This window comes from Ranitomeya variabilis, chromosome 5, assembly GCF_051348905.1.
Source record: "Ranitomeya variabilis isolate aRanVar5 chromosome 5, aRanVar5.hap1, whole genome shotgun sequence".
Lineage (NCBI taxonomy): Eukaryota > Metazoa > Chordata > Amphibia > Anura > Dendrobatidae > Ranitomeya > Ranitomeya variabilis.
Window position 1 is genome coordinate 209,095,956 of NC_135236.1, and position 14,792 is coordinate 209,110,747.

The following is a 14,792-nucleotide window of genomic DNA, read 5'->3' on the forward strand; positions in this document are numbered from 1 at the left end:
ATTTTTTATAAATCCCCAGCAGTGTCACCAGCAAAGCACCCCCACACCATCACACCTCCTCCTCCTCCATGCTTCACGGTGGGAACCAGGCATGTAGAGTCCATCCGTTCACCTTTTCTGCGTCGCACAAAGACACGGTGGTTGGAACCAAAGATCTCAAATTTGGACTCATCAGACCAAAGCACAGATTTCCACTGGTCTAATGTCCATTCCTTGTGTTCTTTAGCCCAAACAAGTCTCTTCTGCTTGTTGCCTGTTCTTAGCAGTGGTTTCCTAGCAGCTATTTTACCATAAAGGCCTGCTGCACAAAGTCTCCTCTTAACAGTTGTTGTAGAGATGTGTCTGCTGCTAGAACTATGTGTGGCATTGACCTGGTCTCTAATCTGAGCTACTATTAACCTGCGATTTCTGAGGCTGGTGACTCGGATAAACTTATCCTCAGGAGCAGAGGTGACTCTTGGTCTTCCTTTACTGGGGCGGTCCTCATGTGAGCCAGTTTCTTTGTAGCGCTTGATGGTTTTTTCCACTGCACTTGGGGACACTTTCAAAGTTTTCCCAATTTTTCAGACTGACGGACCTTCAAGTAATGATGGCCACTCGTTTTTCTTTACTTAGCTGTTTTTTTCTCGCCATAATACAAATCCTAACAGTCTATTCAGTAGGACTATCAGCTGTGTCTCCACCAGACTTCTGCACAACACAACTGATGTCCGAACCCCATTTACAAGGCAAGAAATCCCACATATTAAACCTGACAGGGCACAACTGTGAAGTGAAAACCATTCCTGGTGACTACCTCTTGAAGCCCATCAAGAGAATGCCAAGAGTGTGCAAAGCAGTCATCAAAGCAAAAGGTGGCTACTTTGAAGAACCTAGAATATGAATATAAGACATAACAAAAAAGTGTGAAACAACTGAAATTAAGTATATAATTCCACATGTATAAAATTCTGCCCTGCTGAGGGCAGAGCAAAGTACTGCAGTGCCAGGGCCTCTCTGACCTTTCCCGGCGCCTGCGCACTGCAGTACTTTGCGCTGCCCTCAACAAGGCAGACAAAGTACGCCTGCGCAGGAGCCACGGCAGGAAGACAAGAAGAGGACGTCATCGTATGAAGATGGGAGGCGCCGAACCCGGACCGCGACGCTCATCGGACCGGACCGCAGCAGGACCGCCCCTGGGTGAGTATAAAATACCCTGTTTTTCTTATGTTTCAGGATACATCGGGGGCTTATCTACAGCGTTACAGAATGCTGTAGATAAGCCCCTGATGCCGGTGGCCTTAGTTTATAGGCCAATTTTGGGGTGACAGATTCCCTTTAACTGTTCACAATAACAGTAATTTTGACCAGGGTTGCCCAAACTTTTACATGCCACTGTACGTGGCTACCTGGTGTTCACTGGAGCTCCTGATGATGGAGTCAGGCTTGAGCTGCAAGTAGCCATCAGGTGAGTGGTCCTCCGTACTGCAGCTGCTGACCCCGGAGTCAGGTACGCAGACAGTGATACAGACTTGGGCTCTGTTCAGAATACTAGGTTCAGGATCCTCGGAGAGAGTGGTTACGGAAAAGGAGTCTCAGACAGGACTGATTAATAGACTGATATGACAGTCCAGATACACGTTCAGACACACTGGTTCAGGTACCGCCGGAGTGGCTTCAGGGTTCAGGACTCTGGCCACACAAGGACCTGGGGCTACGGGTTCAGGACTCTGGCCACACAAGGACCTGGGACTACGGGTTCAGGACTCTGGCCACACAAGGACCTGGGACTACGGGTTCAGGACTCTGGCCACACAAGGACCTGGGACTACGGGTTCAGGACTCTGGCCACACAAGGACCTGGGACTACGGGTTCAGGACTCTGGCCACACAAGGACCTGGGACTACGGGTTCAGGACTCTGGCCACACAAGGACCTGGGACTACGGGTTCAGGACTCTGGCCACACAAGGACCTGGGACTACGGGTTCAGGACTCTGGCCACACAAGGACCTGGGACTACGGGTTCAGGACTCTGGCCACACAAGGACCTGGGACTACGGGTTCAGGACTCTGGCCACACAAGGACCTGGGACTACGGGTTCAGGACTCTGGCCACACAAGGACCTGGGACTACGGGTTCAGGACTCTGGCCACACAAGGACCTGGGACTACGGGTTCAGGACTCTGGCCACACAAGGACCTGGGACTACGGGTTCAGGACTCTGGCCACACAAGGACCTGGGACTACGGGTTCAGGACTCTGGCCACACAAGGACCTGGGACTACGGGTTCAGGACTCTGGCCACACAAGGACCTGGGACTACGGGTTCAGGACTCTGGCCACACAAGGACCTGGGACTACGGGTTCAGGACTCTGGCCACACAAGGACCTGGGACTACGGGTTCAGGACTCTGGCCACACAAGGACCTGGGACTACGGGTTCAGGACTCTGGCCACACAAGGACCTTTGTACTACGGGTTCAGGACTCTGGCCACACAAGGACCTGGGACTACGGGTTCAGGACTCTGGCCACACAAGGACCTGGGACTACAGGTTCAGGACTCTACCCACACAAGAACCTGGGACTACGGGTTTAGGACTCTGGCCACACAAGGCCAGGGGACCTCACAACTAACAATTAGAGTACCACACTACTTAATGATACTTTGAACCTCCCTATAGGGGAGGATGCCTTTCATACAAGATGCCTCCCAGCCAGTGGCTGGGAGCCATCTTGCAGGTGCACCCTTATACTAAAAGTTTCCCAGCCATTGGCTAGGGGCATTTTACTAAAAGCGCACACTGCCCCTTTAAGAGTAGCAGTAGACATGCCACCAGGAAGTGTGGCCCACAACACATGGAGGTAGGAAGCACGGTGAGTATGCAGATGTCACAGCCTGCATACACACTCACCACGCAAGACTCCATTGTTGAACAAAAGCTCAACAACATTTAGACAAGTCTGTGAAATACTGGGAGAGTATAGTCTGGTCAAATGAGTCCAAAATTGGATGCCATAATACATGTAAGGGTTAAATCACAGTTTACTGCATTGTTGGAGATAGGTGATGTAATATATGATGTGGCCAGTAGAGGGCAGCGGTGAGAGGCTGGAGTTGGAGCATGGGAGTTTTTGGCAGTTGGGAGGAGTCGAAGGAGAGTCCGGGTGTAAGAGAAGCAGAAAGTCTGGATAGGGTGATGCGACTCTGGATCTGTTGTTGGTGACTTTGGGATGCATTGATCAGCTTGACATGAGCCGACTTGATGAGGACAACCAAGTACACTGTATCTTGCGCTAGTCAACATGAGTCCTCGTTCTCTAAACTTAGGGAAGACCTGTGTTGGAGAGATCGGCATTCCCTAAAAGTTTCAAGACGGTATTTCTGATTATTCGGGAGTCAGTCCAGCAAGAACCATTGTACTTCAGTTTCAGGATGTACCAGGATTATCTTACGTTTGAATATATACAGTATGTGCATACATAAATAGCCTTATAGAGGTCCAGCTAAATGGGAGAAAAGGCCTCTTCTGTAACAGACTCTAGTAATCGCTTACTCGGAGCAGTTTTCAAAGTACTGGCACAACACAATTTTTATTGATTTATGTTCAAAAAAGCGTATTTTACTCACATATAACTTAATTCTGTCTAAGTGTACCTGTGTTTACTCTTAGCCCGTGTTATTGAGAGTAAGGCTATGTGCACACGTTGCGGATGAGGCTTAGGAATTTCTGGTGCGGATTCTGTCTCTCCTGGCAGAAAACGCACCTGCGGTTTTTTGTGCGGTTCCGCAGCGTTTTTTTTGTGCGTTTTTGCTGCGGTTTTCTTGCGGATTTGCTGCGGTTTTTACCCCTGCGGTTTTCTATAATGGAGTGGGTACAAAAACGCTGCAGATTCACAAAAAAGAAGTGACATGCTACTTATTTTAAACCGCAGCGTTTCCGCATCGGATTTTCCGCAAAGTGTGCACAGCATTTTTTTTTTCTCATTGATTTACATTGTACTGTAAATCAATTGCGGATCTGCAGCGTTTCTGCACCTCAAAAAACGCTGCGGATCCGCAGCAAATCCGCAACGTGTGCACATAGCCTAACTGCTGCCTTTGTATTTGTTATACTGTTTACCAACCATCCTTTCCTTTGTTTAATAATCTGGTTAGCAAATATTCATATTTAATTATACCTTTGTGCTTGTCTGCTGATTGTTGCTGTACCCCTCATCCTGTGGCTGTCCCTCATCAACGTTACGTACACATCATGTTTGGAGGTCAAGATGCACTGCATATCATCCCAAAAACACCATACCAACAGTTAAGTTTGGAGGTGGGAACATCATGGTGTGGGGCTGTTTTTCAGCACACGGCACTGGCAAACATAATATAATCAAAGAAAGGATGAATGGACAAATGTACCACCCAGACATTCTTTATAAAAAGGCTGGAACTAAATCCGAAAGCCTAAGAATGGAAGAAAGTGTAGGATCAGGGCACATGAATGGCTAATACCTTTGCACACTATGGCTCACTAAAGTTTTGGTGGCTTATTAGCTCAACAATTGCAAATATTTTCCACCAAAAATTATACTTTGCAAACATTCATTTTTTTTTAATCAATTTAGGTGTAAAAAATAGTTTTGTTTTCGTTTGATTTTCCTGCCTATACAATAAAAGGAGTACGGTAGTCCACACTCCACACCTGTGAGGTGAAGCCTAACATTTCCCCTCGAATCCAGGTGTGCGCTCTAGTACTCCACTATCCAACTGCGCATTCACAAGGGACGCAGCACCGGCAGAAAACTCAGTGCATGAATGAACGGTCGCTTCTCTCCTGCTCGCTACCCTTCCATTACATTTCCAACTTGTGTAGGAACACAACACCAGTCTTTCATAGAGGTGAACTTCACATGAAATTACTGTGAAAGTATTTCCATGGTAACCCAAACAAATGTAGCACACGGAAAATGACGATTAACAGATCTGAGATGTCGGTGTCTATAAATAAGGAAGAGAAAGCTGTTGTAGACAAAGTGTAATTGGAAATATGGACGGAGGGTTATTAGGGAGGATCCTTGGGTAGTCTACAGAGCACTGCAGCCGTTCTATATACAGTGGGGCACAAACCTCTTGGGCTCCAACAAAATTCAGCTTTACCCAAAAGAAAGTTGCAGTTCCATAGTCCTTGTAGAAAAGCTCATTAACATTTTTTGCTACAATTTCACAACATCTTCCTTTTATGTGGCTGCACATTTTGACACAAGAGGAACATAGAACTCCTACACCCCTTGTATTTTTTATATTAATGGTTTGCTCATTTCAAAAACCCAATGCTACTTGGACACTTAGGCTACTTTCACACACAGCGTATTTGCTGCGTATTTTTACGCGCGTGTATTTTGCTGCTGCTTTACCTGCGTTTTTTTACGCAGGCAAAAAACGCAGCTGCTTTCACACACAGCGTTTTTTGCTGCGTTTTTTGCAGCTGCGTTTTTTTCAGCATTGTGTACTGAAAATAAAGTTTGTTTGAAAAAAAAAAAAAAGGGGAAAAAAAAAAGTCATTGAGGTCATTTCCTGTCTTTATGACTCAGAATACAATACACACTGGAGTTAACATCATGTCGATTCTGCCAGCTGCAATGGCCTTGAGCCAAAGACGCCTCAGCAAGCGGAACAGACATCAGCTGGGGTTTACTAACCCCACTGTCACTAACCCCAGGTTACTAGGGCAGGCGTCAGTCAGACGCCCCCCCTCGTAACCCTGTACGGTAAGGGTATGTTCACACGATCCTGATTTCAATCCTTTTTTTTCAGGACAAAAACCGCAGCTCTTGGCAGAAAACGCAGGTGCGTTTTTGGTGCGTTTTTGATGCGGTTTTTAATGCAGTTTTCTCTGCAGATTGTCTGTGTTTGACACAAATAAAGCTTTAACTGCAGTGGGGGAAAAAAAAAAGAAATGATGTCATTTCCTTGTCCAACCCTTTTCTTCTTCCATCCTCCATTTTGGGACTAAACACCAAAATGAGTGGACGTGTTTTGAATGACAGCGCTCCGCAGAGTGCTGAGCGTAGGCCAGATCACAGCCCGCGGATCCAGCTCTATCCAGCTATGTAAGTCTACGTTCACATTTGCGGTCTGCGCCGCAGCGTCGGGCGCCGCATGCGTCATGCGCCCCTATATTTAACATGGGGGCGCATGGACATGCGTCGCACTTGCCTTTTGGTGCCGCATGCGTCACTGCAGCGCACGCATCCGGCCGCAGAGGACGCAGCAAGTTGCATTTTTGCTGCGTCCAAAATCAATCAAAAAAGGACGCATGCGGCGCACAACGCAAATGTGAACATAGCCTAAGTGCCACGTATTTAAGTGCCACGTATTTAAGTGCCACGTATTTAAGTGCCACGTATTTAAGTGCCACGTATCACGTATTTCAGTGCCACGTATTTCAGTGCCACGTATTTCAGTGCCACGTATTTCAGTGCCACGTGCCACGTATTTAAGTGCCACGTATTTCAGTGACACGTGCCACGGATCAAAGTGCCACGTATCACGTATTTCAGTGCCACGTATTTCAGTGCCACGTATCACGTATAAGTGCCACGTGTCACGTATTTAATTGCCACGTATTTAAGTGCCACGTATCAAGATTTTCCATGGAGAACAGACACATCCAGAGATATGTCTGCTCTCCACGGCTGCAGCAACACACTGACAGGAGCCATAGTTCCTGTCGGTGTGTCACTGCGCATGCGCGAGCAAGTTTACCGGCGGTCATTGACCCCGGCACTCTCGCTTAACGGCAGTGCTGCGTGGGAAAGTTCAACGCAGCTGTACTGCTGTTAACCGAGACGCCGGAGTCATTGAACTCCGGGACAGTACGCGATACACTGCTAGGAGCTTCGCTCCTGGCAGTGTATCGCCGGAGAGCAGGGGATCGGCGTGGGACACTCGTTTTATGGATTCTGCGGACAGGGAGTATGAATTTGGTTTATTATTTTTGGATTTTTTCCTGGAGGATCGAGGGCTTCGCCTACAAGTGTGCTGTTGGTGAGTATATACTCTATGTTATGTGTTGTATGTACTGTACTGTGTGTCATGTATGTGTATTGTGTGTAGGTGTTTTGTGTAACTTTACAATTGTGCTAAGTCGCCGGACACAGGGACAACTCTCCCATCCTAATACCGGATGGGAGTAGTAGTCCCATACGGCGACTTAGCACAATGGAGGCACTAGCATCGCATGGGGACACACACACACACACACACACACGCACACGCACACGCACACGCACACACACACACACACATACCAAATCGATCAGCAGCCCCACGTTTATGCTCATTCTGTTGAAGGACTCCATGCTGCTTCACTGGGGGGCGGGGGCTTCCCTCTTCCTGTCCGACGTCACGTCCGGTCCTGGGTGTCAACCCCTCCGTACAAAGACGCCGACACCCAGGACAAAGGCACTGTGTGTGGACGGTAATATGGGGCCCTATGGGGATACGCAGACACGCCGCTGCGTAAAGAATTGACATGTCAATTCTTTTTACGCCGGCGTGTTTGCAGACAAAAGCGCCGCGTTTTTTTGCGGTGTGTCTGAACGGCAAAGTGAATTTCTCATTCACTTTGCCGGCAGACGAAAATGACATTGCGCATTTTTGAAAAGCGCCCGCAAAATAGCGCTCAAAAATGCGCTATGTCTGAAAGTAGCCTTAGCTTTGATCACACAGTTCTTGGAGCAGACGGCAGACTTCCACGTGTTCTCATGAACTGGCACATTCCTTTGGACACACACACCCCGTCTGAGTCACGCGCCGTTAGCCCCATGTAACTGGAAGAGATGTTTTTTTGGCCTTTCAGACAAGGACACTTAAATGGTTTCTAGAAAATCCAAAATGCCATCCATTAGGAAATATTTTTTCAAGGCTCAACACTTTCAGATTACATGCGGTTAAATGGTCAATGGACATTAAAACATGCATATGGATACACGTACAGTATATACTCAAGTATAAGTTGAGGCACCTACTTTTGCCACGGAAAACTGGGTAAGCTTATTGACTCAAGTATAAGCCGGGTATACATTGTCCCCTCATCCCTGTCCTGTTCTGCGTGGCTCTCCCGTCTGGTCCTGGTATGTAGCTCCCCCTGTCCTGCTATGAGTGGCTCCCCTCGTCCTGTCCTGGTGCGTGGCTCCCCAGTCCTCTATGGGTGCGTGGCTCCCCCCATCCCCTACGGGTGCGTGGCTCCCCAGGTACCGCACGGCTCAGCTCCCCCGTGCCATGGTTGTATGCATGGCTCACATTGTCCCCTCCCCGTCATACTCACCCTCCTCGCGCCTGCATCTCCGTTGTCCCGGCACCTCTCCCCTCCTCAGTGGTGGCGTGGTACCGCTCATTAAGGTAATGAATATGCGCTCCACGCCTATGGGAGTGGAGACGCGTCCATATTGATTATCTTAATGAGCAGTACCACATGACCGCTGAGGAGAGGAGAGGCGCTGGGACAACGGAGATGCAAAAGCTCACAGACACAAAAAGAGGACTTAAAAATCCTCCAGAAAATTGAAAAAAATCACAGAGAAAAAAGCAGAGATGGTTACCTGCTGAAGCCTCCAAACAAATGCACTAGCAGGGTGCATCGGACCCGATTAATGATGGAAAAAACACAGGTGCAAAAAATACCGATGAAACAACCACTTTCAATCCAGTGTTGGCTGTTTGGCATTAGTGCACAAAAAGATAAGCGATAATAGTCTGTATGTGGCATTGTTCACACAGGCAATGCAGAGCATCTGGTTTACAGCCTATTACTAACGCACATACAGGCGGGCCACCCAGTGCTACAAAATGCATGCTATGTGAATAGAGGCCTACAGTTTACAAAAAAAAAATCAAAATGGAAAAAAATCACAGAGAAAAAAGCAGAGATGGTTACCTGCTGAAGCCTCCAAACAGCTGAAACAGGTAAACATCTCTGGTTTTTTCTCTGTGATTTTTTTCAATTTTCTGGAGGATTTTTAAGTCCTCTTTTTGTGTCTGTGAGCTTTTACTCAATGTTTAGCGTTAGGACTGGCAAAAGCATTAAGCTACTTACGGTAGCGGCATTTCTCGGAGGCCCATGACAGCACGACGAGAGAGGGGATCCGCCCATTAGGAACAGGAAACCTACAGATACAAAAGGGCGGCACCTCTCCCCTGCATCAGTTGTATTTCAGAGCCTTGAGAGGACTACCGCGGTTAGTGGCACACAAAAATATACATTATATACAGTTTATATACAATATTATAACCCATATATTGGAACTGGGTATTATACGTGAGATATATACATTATAGGAGGTGCAACCCCCACGTGAATAGGGAGGGAACTAAGGGTGCTGTCATGGGCCTCCGAGAAATGCCGCTACCGTAAGTAGCTTAATGCTTTACTCGGACTCCCATGACAGCACGACGAGAGATTTACAGAGATGTAACACTACCTTAGGGAGGGACTATAGCTTGCAGCACCCTTAACCCGAAAGTGAGATCAGAGGAGGCCCCTAAATCCAACCTATAGTGTTTAAAGAAGGTGGACGGGGATGACCATGTGGCCGCCTTACATATCTGGTCGATTGATACTCCAGATTTTTCCGCCCAGGATGTAGCCATGGCTCTGGTGGAATGCGCCCTCAGATTCTGCGGAGTCGGACCCCCACCTGCAGTATAAGCCAAAGAGATAGCCTCCCTAATCCACTTCGCTAGTGTGTACTTTGATACCCTGAGTCCCTTTCTAGGGTTTTGGAAAGATAAAAATAACGCATTATCTTTCTTCCATGTATCAGTAACAGAGATGTATTCTAACAGGCATCTCCTAACGTCTAGTGTATGGAGTAGCTCTTCTTTAGGGTTGGAGGGATTGGGAAGGAAAGATGGTAAAACTATCTCCTGTGACCTGTGAAACCGTGATGACACTTTTGGTAAATAGGCTGGGTCCGGTCTGAGGACTACCCTATCTGGCAGAAACTCTGTGTAAGGGGAAATTCTGGAGAGAGCTTGTATGTCCCCTACCCTACGGGCAGATGTTATCGCTACCAGAAATGCTGTTTTAAGGGATAGGGCCTTGATTGAAGCTGATTGTAATGGTTCAAACGGCTCTCTAGTCAATGCTGACAGGACTAGATTAAAGGGAACCTGTCACCACGTTTTTGGAAGATGGGATAAAAATAGCGTTAAATAGGGGCAGAGGTGGGCGTTACATTAGTGTGTTTGTTATGCGTTTATTACCCACCTAAGTTGCCGAAATACCTTTGCAAAGTCTCCGTTTTCGCCTGTCAATCAGGCTGGTCTGGTCAAAAGGGTGTTGTCTTCCCCCAGATTTTGCGTAGTTTTCCGTTGGTGGCGTAGTGGTGTGCGCATGCCCAAGGTCCCGAATCCTCTGCCAGGGGATTTAAAAGAGCGCGCTGTTCGTTATTTCATTGGTGATCGGTGGGCGCGGCCATCTTCCTTTGGCCGCGCGTGCGCAGAAGCGGCGCTCTGCTGGCCGCGGCTTCAGGAAAATGGCCGCCGCGATATCCATCTGCGCACGCGCGGCATCCCGCGGCCATTTTCCTGAAGCCGCGGCCAGCAGAGCGCCGCTTCTGCGCACGCGCGGCCAAAGGAAGATGGCCGCGCCCACCGATCACCAATGAAATAACGAACAGCGCGCTCTTTTAAATCCCCTGGCAGAGGATTCGGGACCTTGGGCATGCGCACACCACTACGCCACCAACGGAAAACTACGCAAAATCTGGGGGAAGACAACGCCCTTTTGACCAGACCAGCCTGATTGACAGGCGAAAACGGAGACTTTGCAAAGGTATTTCGGCAACTTAGGTGGGTAATAAACGCATAACAAACACACTAATGTAACGCCCACCTCTGCCCCTATTTAACGCTATTTTTATCCCATCTTCCAAAAACGTGGTGACAGGTTCCCTTTAAGATCCCACGGCATAGATCTATCCTTATGTATGGGTCTAGCCCTGCTAGAAGCTTTTATGAACCTTGAGATCCAATAATTATTGGCGATGTTACAGGAAAACAAGGCCCCTAGGGCCGAGACTTGTACCTTTAGGGTACTAGTGGATAGATCTAGCTCTAAGCCCCTTTGCAGGAATTCTAAGATCTGTTTTATAGGAATTCCCTCTTCTAAATTAAAGTCAGAAGAGGCTAGGAATTTCCGCCAGGTTCTAGCATAGATTGTTGTTGTAATCTGCTTTCTACTTTTCATAAGGGTTTCAATCAAATTTGGGGAGAACCCTTTGTCCCTCAGTAACGCCCTCTCAAACTCCATGCCGTTAAATGGAGATTCTTTACTTGAGGATGGCTGATCGGACCCTGGTGGAGCAAATCTGGGATGTCCGGAAGCACCCAGGGGTCCTCCACTGACATGATCCTGAGCCAGGTGAACCAGGCCCTTCTGGGCCAAAATGGGGCAATCAAAATAACTCTTGCCCGATCCTCTCTTATCTTCCTGATTACCAGAGGTATCAAGGCCAGCGGGGGGAACGCATAAGCCAGCCGAAAGTTCCAACTGATCAGAAAGGCGTCTACCGCTAGAGGATTCTCCCTGGGATTTAGGGAACAGAATTTTACTGTCTTTCGATTGTCCCTGGTGGCAAATAAATCCACCTCTGGATGTCCCCATTTGTGGACAATCTGGTCGAACACAAGACTATTTAGAGACCACTCCCCTTGTCTCAGGGTGTTGCGGCTTAGAAAGTCCGCTTTTACATTTTCTTTTCCTCTTATGTGCAGTGCGGTTAAAGATAGAAAATGGTCTTCCGCAGTCTGGAATAGACGATCTGTCACCCTCATCAATGATTCGGAATGAGTTCCACCCTGGTGATTTATGTACGCGACCGCCACCTGGTTGTCCGAGAGGATCTTGACGTGGTGACCCTGCAGATATGAGAGTAATTTTTTAACTGACAGTTCAACCGCCATTAATTCTTTTTGGTTGGAGGAGGCTGATGTTAAGGGGTCCCATAGACCCTGAACTATCATGTCGTCCATGTGTGCTCCCCAACCTGAAGGGCTAGCGTCTGTCGTTACAATACGTGTCGCCTGTGTCACCCAGGGAACTCCTGCCGATAAATTGTCAGTGACTAGCCACCATCTAAGAGATGTCAGTGCTTCTGGACCCAAAGTAATCTGACTCTGCAAGGAGCCTTGCAAGATTCTGTCATTAACCAGTACCTCGGATTGTAAGGGTCTGGTGTGAAATTGGGCCCACCGGACAGCAGGAATGCACGAGGTTAGAGATCCTAACAGTGACATAGCCTGTCTAAGTGTCATGGATGGATTATCAGTTGCTCTAGACACCTGTTGTTGGATGTGTAATAACTTGTCGGGCGGAAGACAACACTGTTGGGTCTCTGAATTTAACCCCTTAATGACAGCCAATACGTCTTTTAACTGACCTGAGATATAAGAGAATAGCATCGCCATACAGTTAACAATCCAGCAGCTGTCGGCTGTACACTATAGCTGACAACTTGCTGCATCAGCCACGATCAGTGTTTGCACCTTGCATATCTGTTTAACCCCTTAGATGCTGCTGTCAATAATGACTACATCATTATAAATGGTTAACAGAGTGTGAGGGCTTCCTCTTTATCCCAATTGGTGCCCTCAGATCATGATTGTGTGGTCCTGATATTTGTCATGGCAATTCATGACCAAATATCGGCCTTAGAGTCTAACAGCTGTAGTAATCTGTTCAGAAGTTAGAGGCATTTAGGTGGTAAAAATACACATTTTCATTTCTGTCATGCCACTTTGCATTAATTCCTGTAAAGCACCTGAAGAGTTAATAAACTACCTGACAGCAGTTTTCAATATGTCAGGGGGTGTGGTTTTTAAAATGGTATCATGTTTGGGGGTTTCCCAATATATGAGACCCCTAAAGTCACTTCAAACATGGATAAGTTCCTAAAAAAATAAATTTTGTAAATTTCCTTGAAAAAATGAAAAATTGCTGCTACATTTTAAATCCTCCTAAAATGCTAACAAAATAAAATAATATTTTACAAATGGTGCTGATGTAAATCTGACATGTGGGAAATGTTATTTATTAATGTTTTGCTGTGGTATGACTCTCTGGATTAAAGGGATAATCATTCGAAGTTTGAAAATTGCTAATTTTTTAACATTTTTCTCAAATTCCTGATATTTTTTATAAATAAACACAAAACATATTAACCTAAATTTACCATTATCATAAAGTATAATGTGTCACGAAAAAACAATATCAAAATCACTGGGATTTGTTGAAGCTTTCCAGAGTTATTAACACATAAAGTGACACTGGTCAGATTTAAAAAATTTGGCTCCGTCACTAAGGGGTTAACAACAGTCCTAAGAATCTCTGTATTTTCTGGGGCTGTAATCGGGATTTTTCATAATTCACAATCCACCCCAGATGCTCAAGTTTGGTTGTGGTTGTCTGTAGCTGAGAGAGGCAATGGTCTGCTGAATTCCCAACTATAAGGGTACCGTCACACATTGAAATTTCCATCGCTACGACGTTACGATTCGTGACGTTCTAGCGATATCGTTACGATATCGCTGTGTCTGACACGCTACTGCGATCAGACACCCTGCTGAGAATCGTACGTCGTAGCAGATCGTTTGGAACTTTCTTTCGTCGCTTGATCACCCGCTGACATCGCTGGATTGTTGTGTGTGACAGCGATCCAGCGATGTCTTCGCTTGTAACCAGGGTAAACATCGGGTAACTAAGCGCAGGGCCGCGCTTAGTAACCCGATGTTTACCCTGGTTACAAGCGTAAACGTAAAAAAACAAACAGTACATACTCACCCGTCGGTGTCCTTCAGGTCCCTTGCCGTCTGCTTCCTGCTCTGAGTGCCGGCCGGAAAGTGAGAGCAGAGCGCAGCGGTGCTGCGATCTGCTCTCACTGTACGGCTGCACTCAGAGCAGGAAGCAGACGGCAAGGGACCTGAAGGACACCGACGGGTGAGTATGTACTGTTTGTTTTTTTACGTTTACGCTGGTAACCAGGGTAAACATCGGGTTACTAAGCGCGGCCCTGCGCTTAGTTACCCGATGTTTACCCTGGTTACCTGGGGACTTCGGCATCGCTCCAGCGTCGTGATTGCAACGTGTGACCGCAGTCTACGAGGCTGGAGCGATGATTATACGACGCTGCGACGTCACGAATCGTACCGTCGCAGCGATGAAAATTTCAATGTGTGACGGTACCCTAAGGAAATCATCCAAATAGGGGACAATTAAGATGTCAGACTCTCGTAAGTGTGCCATGACTTCGGCCACTATCTTGGTAAACACCCTAGGAGCCGCTGATAAGCCAAAGGGAAGAGCTCTAAACTGGAAATGACGAATTTGTCCCCCCATTGACACAGCTACCCTCAGGAATCTCTGGAAGTCTTCATGTATTGGGACATGATAGTACGCGTCCTTTAGATCTACAACTACCATGAAGCAGTGTTTAAACAACATTTTTATTGCTGAACCAATTGATTCCATCCATTCATTGGTCAGAAAATTATTAAGGCCTTTAAGATTTATGATCGTTCTAAATGATCCGTCTGGCTTCTTGATCAGAAAGAGAGGAGAGTAAAATCCTCTCCCTCTTTCTGATACTGGAATTTCAACCAAAACATTCTTGAAGCATAAGTTTGTGACCTCTGCTTCCAAGGCTGCTTGCTCAAGGGGGGAGGAACGTAAAGGGGTTAAATTAAATTTATCTCGAGGCCAGTGATCAAAGTCAAGTCTTAGACCTTTCGCTATGATGCCTCGGACCCATTTACTGTTT

At 47.0% G+C, this 14,792-nt stretch overlaps 2 protein-coding genes across 2 annotated transcripts in view; one reads left to right on the top strand and one right to left on the bottom strand.

The window, feature by feature from the left end:
* MYO5A (myosin VA) overlaps nucleotides 1-14,792 on the bottom strand; it is a 254,256-nt gene that overhangs the window by 174,953 nt on the left and 64,511 nt on the right. The gene's annotated exons all lie outside the window — the stretch shown is intronic.
* Nucleotides 2,693-14,792, top strand: part of LOC143773547 (uncharacterized) — a 55,361-nt gene continuing 43,261 nt past the window's right edge. The window contains exon 1 of the mRNA XM_077260956.1: nucleotides 2,693-2,846. The gene's annotated coding sequence lies outside the window, so the exon portion shown is untranslated. The remainder of the gene's footprint in view (nucleotides 2,847-14,792) is intronic.